The 22,488-nt window shown below is 43.7% G+C and overlaps 1 pseudogene; it reads left to right on the forward strand.

Annotated features, from left to right (window-relative positions):
• The first annotated feature begins 12,883 nt into the window (after positions 1–12,883).
• Positions 12,884–14,519, forward strand: LOC147979004 (uncharacterized; annotated as a pseudogene).
• The last annotated feature ends 7,969 nt before the right edge of the window (positions 14,520–22,488 follow it).

Consider the following 22,488-nt stretch of genomic DNA (forward strand, 5'->3'; position numbering starts at 1 on the left):
AAGTCTTCACAATGGTTCTACTTGGCACAAACACTAATTAAACACAAAAAACACAACCAAAACAGAGGCTGGATAATTTATTTATTACTAAACAGGAGCAAAAAGCAAGGAATAAAAATAAAATTGGGTTGCCTCCCAACAAGCGCTATCGTTTAACGCCCCTAGCTAGGCATAACAAGCAAGGATAGATCTAGGTATTGCCTTCTTTGGTAGGCAATCCATAAGTGGCTCTCATAATAGATTCATAAGGTAATTTAATTTTCTTTCTAGTAAAGTGTTCCATGCCTTTCCTTAATGGAAATTGGAATCTAATATTTCCTTCCTTCATATCAATAATTGCACCAATCGTTCTAAGGAAAGGTCTACCAAGAATAATAGGACATGAAGGATTGCAATCTATGTCAAGAACAATAAAATCTACGGGCACATAATTCCTATTTGCAAAAATAAGAACATCATTAATTCTTCCCATAAGTTTCTTAATAGGGGAATCCGCAAGGTGCAAGTTTAGAGAGCAATCATCAAAACACATAAACCTAACAAATCACACAAAGTCTTTGGAATCGTGGAAACACTAGCACCCAAATCACATAAAGCATAGCATTCATAATCTTTAATTTTAATTTTAATAGTTGGTTCCCACTCATCATAGAGTTTTCTAGGGATAGAAACTTCCAATTCAAGTTTTTCTTCATAAGATTGCATCAAGGCATAAACGATATGTTTAGTAAACGCTTTATTTTGACCATAAGCGTGAGGAGAATTTAGCACGGATTGCAACAAGGAAATACAATCAATCAAAGAGCAATTTTCATAGTTAAATTCCTTGAAATCCATAATAGTGGGTTTAGCAACATCTAGGGTTTTAATTTCTTCAATCCCACTTTTATCAATTTTAGCATCAAGATCAAAAAATTCTGAATTCTTAGAATGCCTTCTAGGTAAAGGTGGATCATATTCAGTCCCATCATTATCAAGATTCATATTGCAAAACAAATATTTAATAGGGGACACATCAATAACTTTTAGATCTTCATCTTTATTTTCATAGGAACTAGAAGAACACGCTCTTATAATGGCATCTTTTTTAGCACGCATCCTAGCGGTTCTTTCTTTGCACTCATCAATGGAAATTCTCATGGCTTTGAGAGACTCATTGATATCATGCTTAGGTGTAATAGATCTAAGTTTCAAAGAATCAACATCAAGAGAAATTCTATCAGCGTTCCTAGCCAACTCATCAATCTTAAGCAATTTTTCTTCAATCAAAGCATTGAAATTCTTTTGCGAAGTAATAAATTCTTTAATATTAGATTCAAAATTAGAGGGCATCTTATTATAATTTCCATAAGAATTGTTGTAGGAATTACCATAATTATGAGAGGGATTGCTATGATAAGGCCTAGGATTAAAATTTCCTCTATACGCGTTGTTACCAAAATTGTTCCTACCAACAAAATTCACATCCATAGATTCATTATTATTCTCAATCAAAGTAGACAAGGCCATATCATTAGGATCAGAAGAAACACTCTTACTAGCAAATAATTTCATAAGTTCATCCATCTTTCCACTCAAAACATTAATTTCTTCTATCGCATGCACCTTTTTATTAGTAGATCTTTCAGTATGCCATTGAGAATAATTAACCATAATATTATCTAGGAGTTTAGTAGCTTCTCCTAAAGTGATTTCCATGAAAGTGCCTCCCGCGGACGAATCTAAAAGATTTCTAGAAGCAAAATTCAATCCGGCATAAATTTTTTGTATAATCATCCACAAATTTAAACCATGAGTAGGGTAATTACGTATCATTAGTTTCATTCTCTCCCAAGCTTGTGCAACATGTTCATGATCAAGTTGCTTAAAATTCATAATATTGTTTCTAAGAGAGATGATCTTAGTGGGAGGAAAATACTTAGAGATAAAAGCATCTTTGCACTTGTTCCATGAATCAATACTATTTTTAGGCAAAGACGAAAACCAAGCTTTAGCACGATCTCTAAGCGAAAAAGGGAATAGCTTCAATTTAACAATATCATTATCCACATCTTTCTTATTTTGCATATCACACAAATCAACGAAGCTATTTAGATGGGTAGCGACATCTTCACTAGGAAGGCCGGAAAACGGATCCTGCATGACAAGATTCAGCAAAGCAGTATTAATTTCACAAGATTCAGCATTAGTAAGAGGAGCAATCGGAGTGCTAATAAAATCATTATTGTTGGTATTGGTGAAGTCACACAACTTAGTGTTATGTTGAGCCATCGTGACAAGCAAGCAAACTAACAAACAAGCAAACAAAAAGCAAGCAGGCAAAAAAAGGCAAATAGAGAAAGAGAGGGAGGATAGAGAGAGAGGGCGAATAAAACGGCAAGGGTGAAGTGGGGGAGAGGAAAACAAGAGGCAAATGACAAATAATGTAATGCGGGAGATAGGGATTGTGATGGGTACTTGGTATATTGACTTTTGCGTAGACCTCCCCGGCAACGGCGCCAGAAATCCTTCTTGCTACCTCTGGAGCACTGCGTTGGTTTTCCCCGAAGAGGAAGGGATGATGTAGCAAAGTAGCGTAACTATTTCCCTCAGTTTTTGAGAACCAAGGTATCAATCTAGTAGGAGGCTACGCGCCAGTCCCTCGTACCAGCACAAAACAAATAAATCCTCGCAACCAACGCGATAAGGGCTTGTCAATCCCTACACGGCCACTTACGAGAGTGAGATCTGATAGATATGATAAGATAATATTTTTGGTATTTTTGTGATAAAGATGCAAAGTAAAATAAAAGAAAAGTAAAAGCATAGGAAATAACTAAGTATTGGATATTAATATGATGAAGATAGACCCAGGGGCCATAGGTTTCACTAGTGGCTTCTCTCAAGAGCATAAGTATTCTACGGTGGGTGAACAAATTACTGTTGAGCAATTGACAGAACTGAGCATAGTTATGAGAATATCTAGGCATGATCATGTATATAGGCATCACGTCCGAGACAAGTAGACTGACTCCTGCCTGCATCTACTACTATTACTCCACTCATCGACCGCTATCCAACATGCGTCTAGAGTATTAAGTTAAAAACAGAGTAACGCCTTAAGCAAGATGACATGATGTAGAGGGATAAACTCATGCAATATGATGAAAACCCCATCTTGTTATCCTCGATGGCAACAATACAATACGTGCCTTGCTTCCCCTACTGTCACTGGGAAAGGACACCGCAAGACTGAACCCAAAGCTAAGAACTTCTCCCATTGCAAGAAAGATCAATCTAGTAGGCCAAACCAAACTGGTAATTCGAAGAGACTTGCAAAGATGACCAATCATACATAAAAGAATTCAGAGAAGATTCAAATATTGTTCATAGATACACTTGATCATAAACCCACAATTCATCGATCTCAACAAACACACCACAAAAACAAGATTACATCGAATAGATCTCCACAAGAGAGGGGGAGAACATTGTATTGAGATCCAAAAAGAGAGAAGAAGCCACCTAGCTACTAACTATGGACCCGTAGGTCTGAGGTAATCTACTCACACTTCATCGGAGGGGCTATGGTGTTGATGTAGAAGCCCTCCGTGATCGATGCCCCCTCCGGCGAAGCTCCAGAACAGGCCCCAAGATGGGATCTCGTGGATACAGAAAGTTACGGTGGTGGAATTAGGGTTTTGGCTCTGTATCTGATCGTTTGGGGGTACGTAGGTATATATAGGAGGAAGGAGTACGTCGGTGGAGCAACAGGGGGCCCACGAGGGTGGAGGGCGCACCTGGGGGGGGGGGGGGTAGGCGTGCCCCCAATCTCGTGGCCTCCTCTCTTGTGTCTTGATGTAGGGTCCAAGTCTCCTGGGTCTTATTCATTGAGAAAATCACGTTCCCGAAGGTTTCATTCCATTTGGACTCCGTTTGATATTCCTTTTCTTCGAAACCCTAAAACAGGCAAAAAAACAACAATTCTGGGTTGGGCCTTCGGTTAATAGGTTAGTCCCAAAAATAATATAAAAGTGGATAATAAAGCCCAATAATGTCCAAAACAGTAGATAATATAGCATGGAGCAATCAAAAATTATAGATACGTTGGAGACGTATCAATTTCCCGCGAAGTAAAAAACAACAACTGGCACTGGGCACTATGTCAATAGGTTAGTCCCAAAAAATGATATAAAGTTGCTATAAAATGATTGTAAAACATCTAAGAATGATAATATAAAATCATGGAACAATCAAAAATTATAGATACGTTGGAGACGTATCACTCCCATCTAGGGTGAGGCCAAGGAAGAAGAAGAAGAAGGAGGGGGGCTCTCTCCCCTCTCTCCCGGTGGCGCCGGAGTGCCGCCGGGGCAAGGATCGTGATAGCGATCTACATGAACAATCTTGCTACCGTCAACACCAACTCCCCCCCCTCTATGCAGCGGTGTAACACCCCTTCTCCGTGCTGTAATCTCTACTTAAACATGGTGCTCAATGCTATAAATTATTTCCCAATGATCTATGGCTATCTTATGATGTTTGAGTAGATCCATTTTGTCCTATGGGTTAATCGTGATCTTGGTTGGTATGAGTGTATATTTTATTATGGTGTTGTCCTACAGCGCCCTCCATGTCACGCGAACATGAGGGATCCCCACTGTAGGGTGTTGCAATATGTTCATAATTCGCTTATAGTGGGTGGCGTGAGTGACCGAATACACAAACCCGAGTAAGTTGGCTATTGCATATGGGAGTAAAGAGGACTTGATACTTAATTCTATGTTTGGGTTTTACCTTAATGATCTTTGGTAGTTGCGGATGCTTGGTAGAGTTCCAATCATAAGTGCACATGATCAAAGTATAGAAAGTATGTTAGCTCACGCCTCTCCCTCATATAAAATTGCATGAATTGTTGGGGAACGTTGCAGAAAACAAAAAATTTTCTACGGTTTCACCAAGATCCATCTAGGAGTTCATCTAGCAACGAGTGATTAGATGCATCTACGTACCTTGTAGATCGCGAGCGGAAGCGTTCAAAGAACGTGGATGAGGGAGTCGTACTCGACGTGATTCGAATCACCGAAGATCCTAGCACCGAACGGACGGCACCTCCGCGTTCAACACACGTACGGAACAGCCACGTCTCCTTCTTCTTGATACAGCAAGGGGAAAGGAGAGGTTGAGGGAGATGGCACCAGCAACAACACGATGGCGTGGTGATGATGGAGCTGCAGTACTCCGTCAGGGCTTCGCCAAGCGCTATGGAGGAGGAGGAGGTGTTGGAGAGGGAGAAGGAGGCAACCAAAGGCATGTTCTGAAAGCCCTCCTTCCCCTACTATATATAGGAGGCAACCAAACCCTTGCCCTTCTTGAACTTAGTGGTTTTATTGACCATCAACAGTTGATGTTCCTTCTTGACTTCTACCTCTGCTGATTTCAGCATAGAAAATACTTCAAGAATGGTCTTTTTCCATCCCCTGCATATTGAAGTTCATCACAAAGCTCTTGTAGCTCGGTGGAAGCGACTGAAGGATCCTGTCAATGACCGTGTCATCTGGGAGATTAACTCCCAGCTGAGTCAAGCGGTTATGTAACCCAGACATAGTGAGTATGTGCTCACTGACAGAACTATTTTCCTCCATCTTACAGCTGAAGAATTTGTCGGAGACTTCATATCTCTCGTCCCGGGCATGAGCTTGAAAAACCATTTTCAGCTCTTCGAACATCTCATATGCTCCATGTCTCTCAAAACGCTTTTGGAGCCCTGGCTCTAACCTGTAAAGCATGCCGCACTGAACGAGGGAGTAGTCATCGGTACGTGCCTGCCAAACGTTCATAACGTCTTGTTCTGCAGGGAGAACAGGTGCATCACCTAGCGGTGCTTGTAGGACATAATCTTTCTTGGCAGCTATGAGGATGATCCTCAGGTTCCGGACCCAGTCCGTGTAGTTGCTGCCATCGTCTTTCAGCTTGGTTTTCTCTAGGAACGCGTTGAAGTTGAGGACTACGTTGGCCATTTGATCTACAAGACATATTGTAAATATTTTAGACTAAGTTCATGATAATTAAGTTCATCTAATCAAATTATAATGAACTCCCACTTAGATAGACATCCCTCTTCTAGTCATCTAAGTATAACATGATCCGAGTTGGTAGGCCGTGTCCGATCATCACATGAGACGGACTAGTCAACGTCGGTGAACATCTTCATGTTGATCGTATCTTCTATACGACTCATGCTCGACCTTTCAGTCTTCTGTGTTCCGAGGCCATGTCTATGCACATGCTAGGCTCGTCAAGTCAACCTAAGTGTATTGCGTGTGTAAATCTGTCTTACACCCGTTGTATGTTAACGTAAGGATCTATCACACCCGATCATCACGTGGTGCTTCGAAACGACGAACTTTAGCAACGGTGCACAGTTAGGGAGAACACTTTCTTGAAATTATTATGAGGGATCATCTTATTTACTACCGTCGTTCTAAGCAAACAAGATGCAAAACATGATAAACATCACGTGCAATCAAATAATAATAGTGACATGATATGGCCAATATCACATAGCTCCTTTGATCTCCATCTTGGGGCTCCATGATCATCTTGTCACCGTCATACTCATCGACATGTAAGTTGTGATTCCTATTACAATAGCATGAACATCTCATACATCACATATAGATCATTCATCATTCATCACAACTTTGGCCATATCATATCACAAAGCACTTGCTGCAAAAACAAGTTAGACGTCCTCTAATTGTTGTTGCAAGTTTTACGTGGCTGAAGTAGGGTTCTAGCAAGAACGTTTTCTTACCTACGTGAAAGCCACAACGTGATTTTTCAACTTCTATTTACCCTTCACAAGGACCCTTTTCATCGAATCCGCTCCAACTAAAGTAGGAGAGACAGACACCCGCCAGCCACCTTATGCAACTTGTGCATGTTAGTCGGTGGAACCGGTCTCACGTATGCGTACGTGTAAGGTTGGTCCGGGCCGCTTCATCCCACAATACCGTTGAAGCAAGATAAGACTAGTAGCGGCAAGAAAGTTGACAACATCTACGCCCACAACAAATTGTGTTCTAGTCGCGCAAGAAGAACTACGCATAGACCTAGCTCATGATGCCACTGTTAGGGAACGTTGCAGAAAACAAAAAAATTTCTACGGTTTCACCAAGATCCATCTAGGAGTTCATCTAGCAAAGAGTGATTAGATGCATATACGTACCTTGTAGATCGCGAGCGGAAGCGTTCAAAGAACATGGATGAGGGAGTCGTACTCGACGTGATTCGAATCACCGAAGATCCTAGCACCGAACGGACGGCACCTCCGCGTTCAACACACGTACGGAACAGCCACGTCTCCTTCTTCTTGATCCAGCAAGGGGAAAGGAGAGGTTGAGGGAGATGGCACCAGCAACAGCATGACGGCGTGGTGATGATGGAGCTGCAGTACTCCGTCAGGGCTTCGCCAAGCGCTATGGAGGAGGAGGAGGTGTTGGAGAGGGAGAAGGAGGCAACCAAAGGCATTTTCTGAAAGCCCTCCTTACCCTACTATATATAGGAGGGCCAAGGGGGGCGCCGGCCCTAGGAGATCCAATCTCCTAGGGGGTGCGGCCAAGGGGGAGGAATCCCTCCTCCCCAAGGCACCTAGGAGGTGCCTTCCCCTCCTAGGACTCTTCCTCCTTGAAACCCTAGGCGCATGGGCCTCTTGGGGCTGGTGCCCTTGGACCATGTAGGCCAAGGCGCACCCCCTACAGCCCATGTGGCCCCCCGGGACAGGTGGCCCCACCCGGTGGGCCCCCGGGACCCTTCCGGTGGTCCCGGTACAATACCGATAACCCCGAAACTTGTCCCGATGGCCGAAATAGTACTTCCTATATATAATTCTTTACCTCCGGACCATTCCGGAACTCCTCGTGACGTCCGAGATCTCATCCGGGACTCCGAAAAACATTCGGGTTACTGCATATACATATCCCTACAACCCTAGCGTCACCGAACCATAAGTGTGTAGACCCTATGGGTTCGGGAGACATGTAGACATGACCGAGATCGCTCTCCGGTCAATAACCAGCAGCGGGATCTAGATACCCATGTTGGCTCCCACATGCTCCTTGATGATCTCATCGGATGAACCACGATGTCGAGGATTCAAACAACCCCGTATACAATTCCCTTTGTCAATCGGTATGTTACTTGCTCGAGATCCGATCGTCGGTATCCCAATACCTCGTTCAATCTCGTTACCAGCAAGTCACTTTACTCGTACCGTAATGCATGATCCCGTGATCAAACACTTGGTCACTTTGAGCTCATTATGATGATGCATTACTGAGTGGGCCCAGTGATACCTCTCCGTCATACGGAGTGACAAATCCCCGTCTTGATCCATGTCAACCCAACAGACACTTTTGGAGATACCCGTAGTATACCTTTATAGTCACCCAGTTACATTGTGACGTTTGGCACACCCAAAGCACTCCTACGGTATCCGGGAGTTACACGATCTCATGGTCTAAGGAAAAGATACTTGACATTGGAAAACTCTAGCAAACGAACTATACGATCTTGTGCTATGTTTAGGATTGGGTCTTGTCCATCACATCATTCTCCTAATGATGTGATCCCGTTATCAATGACATCCAATGTCCATAGTCAGGAAACCATGACTATCTGTTGATCAACGAGCTAGTCAACTAGAGGCTTACTAGGGACATGTTGGTGTCTATTATTCACACGTGTATTACGATTTCCGGATAATACAGTTATAGCATGAATAAAGACAATTATCATGAACAAAGAAATATAATAATAATACTTTTATTATTGCCTCTAGGGCATATTTCCAACATGAATGATTACTGGTCTAGTTATCGATTGCCTAGGGACAAATGACTTTCTTGTTGATAAAAGCCATCTACTTTTATTACCTTGCAATTTATTCATAGTTTTATTCTCGCAAAGTAGAAATAGTTACATACTTGTTTTAGGTAAAGCAAACATCAAGTATGCATTGAGTTATATCGGTGGCCGATAGAACTTGAGGGAATATTTCTTCTACCTTTAGCTCCTCCTTGGGTTCGACACTCTTATTTATCGAAAAAGGCTACAAACGATCCCCTATACTTGTGGGTTATCAAGACCTTTTCCTAGCACCGTTGCCGGGGAGCAATAGCATGGGGTGAATATTCTCGTGTGTTCTTGTTTGCTTTATCACTAAGTAGTTTTTTTTGTTCTAAGTTGTTCTCTATCTTTATTTATGAATATGGAACATGAAACACCAAAAAAAATTAGTGGTACTTGCTACTCATAGAGATGGGGAACCTCCTAAAACCTTCGATGCTCGTTATGTGAAAAATATAAAAGACAACTTTGATAATCCTGAGAAAACCCCATTCAACATGATAATGGGAGACATGTTAGATCAATGTGAATACTTTAGGGATTATCACTTGACTCAAAAAGGGAAACTTTTATGGGATCAAATTCATATGTTGCATTGGTATGCTCGAGATTTATGCTCTAGATATGATTTTACTTGTTGCTCTAGGATGAAGGCTCCACACCTTCCCTTTTCATGTGAATTTAGTGATAATGAAACCTTGGCTTCTTATGCTAATGGTAGATATGATTACTATGATGTGAAACAAATCAAAGAATTTGTTGCTTTTAAGGGTGCTTATGAAATAGAATCTTTGTTTGAAAAGTATGAAGATTTTGATGATTCAGTTTATAGACCTAAAAGTTTTGCTATCCTTTAATATTTCTATGAGAATTATAAATAAAATTCTGATATTGATGTATTTATTTAGAAAGTCTTCGCTATCCAAGAATAGACTATATTTTGCAGGAGTCTATGGAAGAAGGAATTGATGAAACTGTGAGCTCATTGGATGAAAAAGATGACGAGGAGAGCGAAGAACAAAAGGAGGAAGAGCGGATTAGCTACCCGTTCCCACCTTCTAATGAGAGTAACTCTTCAACTCACACATTATTTAATTTCTCTTCGTTCTTACTGAAGGATGAATGTTAGGATGATTGCTATGATGCCTTGGGTTCCTTTGAAATATCCCTTTTTGATGAAATTGATGATTTCTATGCTTATGGCCATGATGCCAATATGAATTATGCTTATGGAGATGCACTTGCTATAGCTTTTTATGTTAAGAATGAAATTGTTGCTATTGCACCCAAACATGATAGTCCTATTATCTTTTTGAATTCTCCAAACTACACTATATCGGAGAAGTTTGCTTTTATTAAGGATTACATTGATGGGTTGCCTTTTACTGTTGTACATGATGATTTTGATGAATATAATATGCCTGTGCTTGCCGCGCCTACTTGTAATTATTATGTGAGAGGAACTAGATAACTGCCTCTCTATGTTTCCAACACGATAAAATTGTAAGAAACTGCTTATGCTATGTATTGGCCTTTATTTGATGTGCATGAATTGTTGTTTTATAACATGCCGATGCATAGGAAGAGAGTTAAATTTTGTCATTTCATGATATATGTTGCTTTGTGCTCACTACTAAATTACAAATCATTGTTGATTAAAATTGTCTTTGATATACCTTGGGATCCGGGTGGATCCATTACTTGAGCACTTTAGGCCTAGCTTAATGGCTTTAAAGAAAGCGCTGCCAGGGAGACAACCCGGAAGTTTTAGAGAGTCATTTATTTTTGTTGAGTGCTTTTATAAAGTTTAAAAACAAAAAAATATAGAGGGGAACCAAAAACTTTTTCAAAAAGAGAAGCAATTGAAAGGTGATGCATTGGAGAAGTGAGGGTCGACCTTGGACACTTGTGTTCATGCTCATGGAAACAATGTAGAATTTTTCATGATAGTTCTCGCAAAAATAATTATCCCCTTGTGTCGTGGAATTGTCACGGTAGATGTCCTAGTGAAAGGACTTAGTCGTGGAGCCATCGCAACTAGGAAGCTTAAAGGGGTTAATCGGGACAAAGGACATGAGAGGTTTTTATACCGGTTCGGCCCCTTGCGGTGAAGGTAAAGCCTAGTCCAGTTGATGTGGTATTGCTAGGTTTCGATGAACAAGGAGCGAAATACGCTAGCTTGGCTCTCGATCTGTTGTTTCTTGCCCTAAGCCGCCGCCGGGTCGTCCCTTATATACACGGGTTGACGCCCTGCGGCCTACAGAGTCCCGGCCGGCTCATACTATGTGTCCGGCTCAGTGACAACTCTTAGATGTCTTATCTTACAAGTCTTGTCCATACATGGCGGTTTACACTTACGGGCCTTAAGCCGCCTTTGGGCTTGGGCCTACTACAAGCTTTATCATAAATCATCACCTTGTATACTCTTCGGGCTTCCTTTTAAGTAACCCGCCCTTGGGATTGACCCGGCCCCTCCTGGGCAGGTCATACCTGGTAGTCATATCCCCAACATTAGGCCCCAGGTTGTTTTAAACTTTGTTCATATAAATCTTTAACACTTAGAAAAAATCCATCTACCACAGCTGTGAAAATCTTGTAACCCTCCATGACGTCACCTTCATAAAATTTGGAAAACCGCCACGACGTCATCTTTTAACGGATCCTTATCTTAAATGTATTCTGAAAATCGAGGCGTCTGTTTAGTTGGATAATCATCATTTTGGCCTTCCTTGATTTTCGCGCCTGCATGTTCACTTATCCCCTTATAAATAGGTACGACCAGTCTTCCTCAGTCTTCTCCTTCTTCCTCTCGCAACCCCTCTATTGCTCGAGCTCCGCCGCCATCGTAGCAATCACCGTCGTCCTCAACCTCGGCCGCTGCATCACCCTGAGTTTGTCCAGAGAACGGTGGTGATTCTCCGCAGTAGATCTGCGTTCGTAAGTCCTTGCTTTCCCATACCTTAGATCTGCATTAGGGTTTGCGAGTTCCTTCTATATTCTTTGCTGTTCATCGCGGGTGCTTTGTAGTTTCTCCACCACATCCTCCTTTGATCTAAAAGAAGTATAGAACTCATGCGGTAGTTGTTTTGCATCCATTCTAGACTCTAGCATATCCCTTTTTCTTGTACAAAGGCCTCCTTAGAACTGATGAACTCCTCTGTGCTGGTTCTTCAGGTCTAGATTTATTTTTCTTTTTTGAACCGTCTTGATCCAAAATAATAGCAACAACTTGTGAAACTTGTTTATCTCAGTACTTAGCCAATTCTGTCTCAGGCAACCTTCGAATATCTTTAGTCATGGCGGCTTATCATGCCGGCTCATTTTCCTTTATATATCATTAGCCCTTACTTAAGCCAGTACTCATCTGTACTATAATCATTAACCTGTAACTCCACCAATTAATTTGAACCGGCCAATTACTTTCTTTTCAGCTTGTCCTTTTTCATTTTGTCGCCAAAGACGCCAACAGTCTGCAACTGGGGCCCTTCCACAGTCATTGAGGACACTTTGAAGGATGTTGTCACCATCGGATATTTGCCAGAGAAAAACATTATATCCTATCGTGCTCCTGACCCGGACGAAGAATGACCTCAGCCCAAAGATGGTGAAGTCATTATCTTTACTTATCATATGAACCGGGTTTTTCACCGCCGGCTCAAAATTCTTCAGAGATGTTCTACATTTTTTCAAGCTTCATCCTCAAGATCTTGGACCCAACTCAATATCCAACATCTGCAATTTTCAAGTTCTCTGTGAGGTTTATCTTCAAGAAGAACCTACCGTTGAACTCTTCAGAGATTATTTCTATCTGAACCGCCAGAACAGATGCACCAACGGCCCTAGCTTGGAACTTGGCGGAATTTCGATTCAGCGCCGACAGGGCACTGTCTTTCCCTTAGTTATCTTACCAAGCCATCCGAAGGATTGGAACCAAACTTGGTTTTATTGCAAGGACACGTCGCCAGCTGATGAAAAACCAATGCCGGGTTATCGCATGGAGCGTCTTGACTCTAAGTTTGTGCTCCCCGACAAGCTGACTGCTGCTGAACGTAAGAAGCTCATTCAATCCATCAAAAGGATTCAAGCCTTGTTGGGAAACGGCCTAACTGGAGTTGACTTGATCCGTTGTTGGATCGCATGGCGGGTCATCCCTCTGAGCCGACGATCCAACTTGATGTATAAATATGGCGGAGGCCCAGATGACTCTCTGCATCATAGTTCTGTGCAACTGACTGAAGAGGCCATTGTTGAAATGTCAACCACCCACGTAAACAGTAAATACGAGGACTGCAGTAAAGTTGGATTGAATCCTTTCTGCAACCTTAACCCGGCACTAGAGGTAAGTCCCCTTGACTCCCTTTTTTTCTTCAGTAGTTAAGTGCTTGTCTGACTTTTAACCTGTTATCTGCCTACATGCCAAATCTGACTTTTGGAAGGCCAAATATGATCACGAAGCTACCAAGAAGGCCAGAGCCGCCGCCATAGCCGCCAAGAAGACAACCCAGAAATCCAAGAAGAAAAGAACTGCTTCTGATATGTTCAAGCTAGATGATATTTCTGAGTCGGAGGTAGCCCTTGACTCTCTTGGCCTGCTTTTTAACAATCTTATTAACACTGACTATTGCCAGGATGACACGGGGGCCAGCCAGGCAGTAGAAGAAGAGGTAACTATTTCCTCCGACTTAGCCCCTTTGCCAAGATAGAAACCTCGACTGGTAACCCAGAAAGTAAGGTTTTCACACCCTTTGACTTATTTGGATCCAAATTTTCTTTTGAAAAAGCAGCTACATGAGACCGCCGTCAGGCCTGGATGAACGACGGTAATGAACTGCCCTCCGGCTTACCAAAAACTCCTCGGAAATGCCAGAACGAGGTTTCCTTCACCTTTGACTTTTGCTTTTTGTCAATGAATCTATTTCCTTACTCTCTTAACTGTAATTTTACTATTGCAGGAAGTTTCTCGCTCTTCTGGCGATTCTTCACAAACTCAATTTCCGGCTTTCAAGACTGCCCCCTGGGTAAAGAAAATCATCTTTCTTCTGCATCTTTAAGACTGCATCATTATACTAACTCATGAAATCCTTCTTAGCGGTCAAGCAAAGCCCAAGAAAGCCAAGGTGACTAAGCCGGCGGAAGACCCGAAAGACACTGCTCCTGAACCGGCAATACCAACTCCTGCTCCTGATCAATCTGAAGCACCAGAAGACCCTCCTATCAACATTCAACCCAACCTTCCTGAGCCGTCAACTGATGAGACCATTCTCAATCCATCCACCATTGGGCCGTCCAGCTCAGCTAACCCACCGGCGCCTTCTGACAATGACGTCCTAATCACCGGTAGCAGATTCGTTGAGCCGGGCAATCCAACTGTACTGGCCAGGCACTCTGCCAAAAAAGAGGCTTTGGAAAGGCATAAAGTACGGTTTGACGTCTCTCACTATGCTCACCTGAATGTTAGTGACGCGCTATCTGGATACCTCAGTCATGTGCATTCCAGCCATGACTCTGAAATTGAGATGGTCAAACAGCTGTAATTGAAATATGAGGTATGTTCTCCGGCTTTCATTAGTTTACATATGCTCTACCAGCCCCCAAGTCTCCGGATTATGATGAACCTGAATGATCTGTAGACTTGTGATATAGGTTGATGCTTTGTCTTAGATTTTCCCTAAGTCCATTGGATTAGCATAAATTTCACCTGTAGTCCCCAAGGGCTGGCTTAATTTATCATGAACGAGCCAGTACTTGATTTCATAACTGTCTTGAATCAGTCCAAACAAATAGTGTGATCCGGCTCAAGATGAAAACTTTCTTAATATCATGCATTAGCCCCCAAGTGCCAAGCGTTGTTACTTGTAAAACACTTGGGACTTTAATCATAGAAGAGCCATTTTGCATTTAAAAAAATTACTTTGGCAAACATTAGCCCCAAAGTGCCGAGTGGTGTTGCGTTGCTGAATTTTTAACACACCTGTGCATGTCTGTAGACCGCCATAACTGAATTGAGTTCTCAATTGACTGATGTAAAGACCCGGCTGGCGGACCAAGAGACCGAGACAAAGAATGTTGACTCCAAGCTCCAGTTGAGCCTCTCTGAAGCTGAAAAACCGAAGACCAGTTTTGATGCAGAGAAAAAATCATGGGCCAATGAGAAAACCTTGCTGATACAGCATGCTGAGACAGCTGAGGCGGCTCTCAAGGAGGTTACCACGGAGCTTACCGGCTTAAAAAACCACGTGTCTCAGATGGTCTCCGCAATCTTTGGTGAGTCATTTGTATTATTTACTTAAACTCTAGTTTTGCCAGAAATATAAGACGCCTCCTTAACCTTTTAAAATACTCATAGGTCCATGGAGCGACAATCTGAGCCAAAACAGTGTGACAAAACTCAAGGCGGTTTACACCCTGGTGGAGCAACTGTACACTGGGGCTCAACGGGCGCTTGCAATTATCTCCCCAGCCAACCAAGGACCAAACCTCTTGAGTGATGTTTTGAATAAGTTATCTATCTTACCCGCCAGATTCCAAGAGGTCAAGCGGTCTTGTGCAAGAGACTGAGCCCTAACCGCTCTAAGCCGCTCGAAAGCCTGGGTGCCGGAACTAGACCCGGTGGATGTAGCCAAGGGGTATCCCCCCTTGAAGGAAGACGGGACTCCGTTTGATCAAGACGATTTTGTCGCTTATGTGAGGGGAGTTCGTCCGCATGCTACTATCCTTGGTGATGAGACCAATGTTGATAAGTATTAGCCGGGTTTTGATGTTGAGAATAAAAAGATGGCGACGCCGTCGTATAAAGTGACAGATCTCATACCACTGGTTCGCCAACACACCTTTGCCCCAGAAATTGACCCGTCTGGTCTAATTGACGATGAAGCTGAGTTTGTTGCTCTTCATGGCTTTGATCGGTCCAAGCCCAGTTTCCAACTAGTGGAGGAAGATGAACCGGCGAGGGAGGAGTCGTAAACATCTAATTAATCCGGCTGAAACTTTAATGAGCCGGCTCTTAGCATCTGCTTAGGAGATAGAACACTTTTAACCTTTTGGGTTCCCAACGCCTTGTAATAGGCTAGCTTCAAAACCTGCATGTTCTGCCTATGCCATCGTGCATATCATACTACGTACAACATTTTATCTGTCATGTCAATATATGCCGTATATCCTTTATCATATCTGCAGTGTTTAAACCTGTTCCTGTATGTAAAAGATGAGAAACTGTCCTGGTGGTTTATCGCTGGATGGGTCAAAACACCCAATATATAACTATGAAATTACCATAGTGGAATAATCAAGACCAGATGTAAAGATAAACAAGGCTGAAAAAGCCTTTGATTAAAGAAAAAACACAGATAAGTCTGTTTACGAACAACAATGTCATACCTGTGTTCTTTGATTTTGGACTGCCGGCTTATGAGGTGCACCGGCAAGAGAAGACATTTGAAACAATGAAAAGGATATGATCAACAAAGCTTGAATTAGATCCACCGGAGAAGAAAGAAGAAAGATGAATGATGATCTTGAAGCTCCGTTAGAATCTTCATGAGAATCATCGGATAAGAACATTGACGGAAAAGAATGGAGAGAATTCACGTCCATAAGATGGATACTTGATTAGGAAATATGAGTCCTTGAAGAAAAAGGGTGGGTGGGCAGGAAAAAAACAAAGACACTTGGAGACGGATGAAAACGAACACCGTTGAGAAAGATTTGAGTTGATCTTGCGAATGTTGAAAAGATTGGATCCACCTGAAGAGAAAAACTCCGATTGAAAAGGATTGACATGACAATCTCAATTATCATGAAGGATTAGTATTCACATCGGAGTATGAGAACACCGGTTCGGAAAGGTATGGAATCAACATTTGACTTCGAAGCAACTCGAATACCACAACTCAAAAGCAAAACAAAGGATTGGCTTGCAGAATAAGTCGGAACAAACATATGATAGAGATTTCGTCTGAAGTTTTTGTGGTGGGGCCCACACGGGCTCGATCATACAGCACCATCATGTACAAGGCAGTGCACATGACATACGAAGCATCCCTGAGTCAGCATAGCCAAGGACTCTTTAAGACAAAACGAGACCACTGTAAAACCAACTGTGGATAGGCGGACCACTAGACGTCGAACCCCAATTTCATATCATACATCTGTCCGAAAGATATCCTAAGAGCTACTTTAATTCGCACTTATAAACTCCCGAAACTTTCCAGTTATGCAATCAGGTGTTGGGGATATAGGGGAAGCATAATATCTCACCCAAAACTAGCAAATCCTACATCCAGCTGTATCCATCCTTCAACACATAACCAAGAATCCTTCGGAAATCATTTACCTCAATCTTCGAAAAGCATCCATTATACGAGTTATGGCAATACTACCAAACTCCCTCCCCAGTACCGGGTGGCATCGAGGTTATCTCACAAACAACTGCATAAAAGAGATTTTCGATGTCGGCGAAACTTAGGTATTCCAGAATTGCAACGATAAAATTGTGACGACAACACCTCGGAGCTCAACTACCCGGGACACTAACACAACCCCTAAATGTCAGGAGGCACCAAGAACAATGTTCTCATCACAAAACCATCGGAACGATTCCAAGATACCCGCATGATCCTAAAAAAATTAATGAAATTTGAGAGTAGAAGAGTCAAAACTCTACGTCAGGATGCCTCACCAGAGCGACGAAGGGACCGAGGAGTAAAAAGAATCCTAATCTCCGATATATATAATTCCAAGATGACTCAAAACATTTTCTAGACTCAACAATGCCAGCTATTCGATCAAGTAGGGGGCTCCTAAGGTCGGGGAAGGCTCTGATACCAACTTGTAACGCCCACGATGCAGCTATATCTCCCACGTGTCGAAGCACGACTTAGAGGCATAACCGCATTGTAAGCAATGTCACAAATGAGGTAATCTTTACACAACCCATGTAATACATAAGGGAAAGAGATACATAGCTGGCTTACAATCGCCACTTCACACAATACATGAATAAAGCATTACATCATCCAGTTACAATCAAGGTCCGACTACGGAACCAAAATAAAAGAAGACTACCCCAAATGCTACAGATCCCCGATCGACCCAACTGGGCTCCACTACTGATCAACTAGAAACGGAACAACACAAAGAACGAGATCTTCATCGAGCTCCTCCTTGAGCTCAGTTGAGTCACCTGCACGGTATCATCGGCACCTGCAAACTGGGTTTGGAAGTAATCTATGAGTCACGGGGACTCAGCAATCTCACACCCTCGCGATCAAGACTATTTAAGCTTATAGGAAGGGTAAAAGGTATGAGGTGGAGCTGCAGCAAGCACTAGCATATATGGTGGCTAACATACGCAAATGAGGGCGAGGAGAGAAGGCAAGGCACGGTCGAGAATCTATGATCAAGAAGTGATCCTAGAACAACCTACGTTCGAGCATAACTCCAACACCGTGTTCACTTCTCGGACTCCGCCGGAAAGAGACCATCACGGCAACACACGCGGTTGATGCATTTTAATTAGGATAAGTTTCGGATTTTCTACAACCGGACATTAACAAATTCCCATCTGCCCATAACCGCGAGCACGACTTTCGAAAGTTCAAAACCCTGCAGGGGTGTAGCAACTTATCCCATCACAAGCTCTCACGGTCAACGAAGGATATTCCTTCTCCCAGCAAGACCCGATCAGGCTCGGAATCACGGTTACAAGACATTTTGACAATGGTAAAACAAGACCAGCAAAGCCACCCAGATGTGCCAACAAATCCTGATAGGAGCTACACATATCTTGTTCTCAGGGCACACCGGATGAGCAAGACGTCGGGTAGGCCAGCCCAGAGTTGCCACTGGTAGCCCCGGACATCGCTCGGTTGGACCAACACTTAGAGAAGCAATGGCCCGGGGGTGTTAAATAAAGATGACCCTTGAGCCGACCGACCCAAGGGAAAGAAAAGGCTAGGTGGCAAATGGTAAAACCAATGTTGGGCCTTGCTGGAGGAGTTTTATTCAAGGCGAACTGTCAAGGGGTTCCCATTATAACCCAACCATGTAAGGAACGCAAAATCAAGGAACATAAGACCGGTATGACGGAAACTAGGGAGGCAAGAGTGGAACAAAACACCAGGCATAAGGCCGAGCCTTCCACCCTTTACCAAGTATATAGGTGCATTAATTAAATAAGAGATATTGTGATATCCCAACAAAATACCCATGTTCCAACAAGGAACAAACTTCAATCTTCACCTGCACTAGAAACTCTATAAGAGGGGCTGAGTAATGCGGTAACATAGCCAAACAATGGTTTGCTAGGACAAGGTGGTTAGAGGCTTGGCTTAGCTAATGGGGGCATGATATAGCAAGTGGTAGGTATCGCAACAAAGGCATAGCAATAGAGAGAGCATCTAGCAAGCAAAGATAGAAGTGATTTCGAGGGTATGGTCATCTTGCCTGAGATCCCACAAGGAAGAAGAACGAGTCCATGAAGAAGACAAACGGACGTAGTCGAACGGGTCCTCACAAACACGACATTATTGGAACTAACCCAGAGGAGCAACACTGGAAAGAAGCAAACAACATAGTAAACAACCATCACATAAACATGACATGATGCACAATCAAGTATGATGCATGTCCGGTTTAAGGAAGCATGGCATGGCAAAGTGCACAAACAACCCTACAAATTAAGTGGAGCTCAATATGCAACTCCGTTGCATATTACGAAACACCACATTCAAGTTATTTAGTTCGATCTCGTTTATGTACCTAACAACATTAAATGTTGTTAAACATGGCAAGAGGGTGAAGCAAAGTAAAACTACCGATCTAGTCAAGTTTAAATGAGGCCGGAACAACAAAACAACAAGTCCGGAAACTCCTCATGTGCATATTTTTGGTTTTGGTACTGTTCTGCCCTAAACACAATTTTAGAGTTATTAAACATGCAAAGTGAGGCCACCATGTTAAACTAGGCATTTTTCTACCCCATTTACATATAAAGATTGATTAAATCCGAGCTACGGTTAAATAGTTATGAATTAAATCATTTTAACATGGCAATAGGCAAAATATATGTAAACAACATTTTTAACATTTTAAACATGGATGAAAATGACATATTATGAAACTATACAGAAATCTAAGCATATTTCATATATAACTTATTTTAATCCGATGCACGGTTGGTGAGTTATGAAATGCATGAACTAGAGGGACTAATCTGTAAAACATCAGTTTTCTGGAGAATAGCTAAATTGCAGCAGCAGGAAAAAAACACTAATGGGCCGAGTCTGAAACAGGGCAGGGGCTGGGGCGGCTCACCCATGGGCTTCGACCCGTTTGCGGAGAGGCTTGTGGATCTGGCGGCCCATGGCGATGGCAACGCAGAGGCGGGCGCTGGGCCTTGCAGGTTTGGGCCGCGGGCAGGCTGCAGTGGGCCACAAGCGCAAAGAGGAAGCAGGGAGCGATGCGGTCAATGAGTGCGGCAAGGCCCTCATCTCCTCGTTCGAATCAGGGGAGCAGGGCGACGACGCGAGAGGAACCGGGCGGAGGTGAGGAACCGTTGGCGCTAATCCATGGCGGCGCCGGATGCCGGTGACGGGGCGCAGGGGTCCAGGACCCGTGAGGAGGAGAGGGGCGGGCAACGTTCCTGGGGCTTGGCCGGCTCGTTGAAGACGAGCAGCAGCGGGTCAACGCAGGCGGCGGCTCACTGCAACGCAGAGACGAGGCGTGGACGGACTTGGTGCAGCGGAGCTCGGGGCCATGGCGAGCGGAGCACCTGCGAAGGGGAAGAGAGAGGTCGGGGACGGGCGAGAGGAGAGGAAGCACGGGAAGGAGAGGGGCGGCACTGTTCCTGGTGGACAAGAGAGGAGGCAGGGGCTTCGGAAGAGCGAGGAGGATCTCCACTCCTCTGGATCGAAGAGGGAGGAGGAAGCTCTCGATCAAGGCAGCGGGGTTTTCTGGCGGCCTCGAATCGAAGAGCTCGGGCTCGAGCAGTGGTTGGTGGGAGGAGGAATGGGAGGATCCCGATGTGGATTCGGTGGAGTGGCGGTGGCGATGGGACAAACCCCCTAGATTTTAGGGTTGCTGCCTAGGTCTATATATAAAGCACTGGATTTTTGGTTAGGAGCTATCTGGAGCCTTCGATCAAAATCGGATGGTTCAGAAAGAATAGGCTAGGGAGTCCAAATAATAAAACGGTGATATTTTGTAGATGTTTGGGGATGATCCGGATCCAATGGTGACGACTGTCCGGGTCGGGTTCAGGACAGTTTCGGACGCGCACGCGAGGGGTCGGTTGGAACTTGTGGGCTGTGCAGAAGGGCTTGAGCTGAGAGAAGAGAAGAGAGAGAGAGGCCCGGCGAATGTTTCCAGAGACCGAAAACGTCCGACGTTTTGACCGGCTACTATTGCCGCTATATTTATCCGTTGGGGCATCAAATGGACTCCGAATGCGATGAAACTTGGCAGGCGGCCTAACTAGAACATAACAACACCACATGCCAACTTTCAACCCTTTCCGAGAACATTTTCTGGCCACTTATAAAATACTATTTCGGACATGCCGCGGGCGCGTGCAAGTGTGTCTGGGCTCAGAACGGAAAACAGAAGGAATGACGAGACCGGGACAGATGCAAGTTTTGAAAACATGATGATGCAATGCGGATGATGACATGGCAAGAAGCGACACCCAAGCAAAAGACAAGGCAACAACAACGAATAACTGGAAGACACCTGGCGCAACGGTCTTGGGGTGTCACACGCATCCTGTCGGGCTTGCTCGTTATCAGCTTCAACGTAAGCCGCCACGCGGGGCGAGTCATGACGGATGTCACTGGGCAGAATTGCCTCTGCTCCATAATCCATGAAGGAAGGCGTATAACCCGTAGACCTGTTAGCGGTAGTATTGGTGCTCCATATCACAGAGGGTAATTCTTCCACCCAACAACCCGGCGTCCGTTGTAAAGGGACCATAAGCCGGGGTTTTAGACCTTTCAGGATTTCCTGATTGGCTCTTTCAGCTTGACCATTGGATTGGGGTGAGCTACTGATGAAGCATCAAGCCGGATATGCTCTCGTTGACAGAACTCTTCCATATCTCCTTGGGACGGGTTGGTGCCATTGTCAGTGATAATGCTGTGTGGAAAGCCAAAACGAAAGATCACCTTCTTCATGAATTGAACCGCCATGGCCGCATCACACTTACTGACTGGCTCTGCCTCAACCCATTTTGTGAACTTGTCCCCTGCCACCAAAAGGTGTATCTTCTTATCTTTGGACCTTTTGAAAGGTCCAACCATGTCAAGACACCAGACCGCAAACGACCAAGTGATTGAAATCATCTGCAATTCTTGAGCCGGCACGTGCGCTCGTCGTGCAAATTTTTGACACCCATCACACCTACTGACCAGATCCTCCACATCGGCGTGAGCGTTAGCCAGTAAACACCATGATGAAAAGCTTTGGCCACAAGAGACTTTGAACCGACACGATGGCCACAATCTCCTTCATGGATCTCACGAAGAATTTCTTGACCTTCTTCAGGAGAGACACAACGTTGAAACGCTCCGGTGACACTGCGATGATACAACTCACCATTGGAAATTT

Source organism: Triticum urartu, chromosome 3A (genome assembly GCF_056163025.1).
Source record: "Triticum urartu cultivar PI428250 chromosome 3A, HENAU_Tu73, whole genome shotgun sequence".
Taxonomy (NCBI): domain Eukaryota; kingdom Viridiplantae; phylum Streptophyta; class Magnoliopsida; order Poales; family Poaceae; genus Triticum; species Triticum urartu.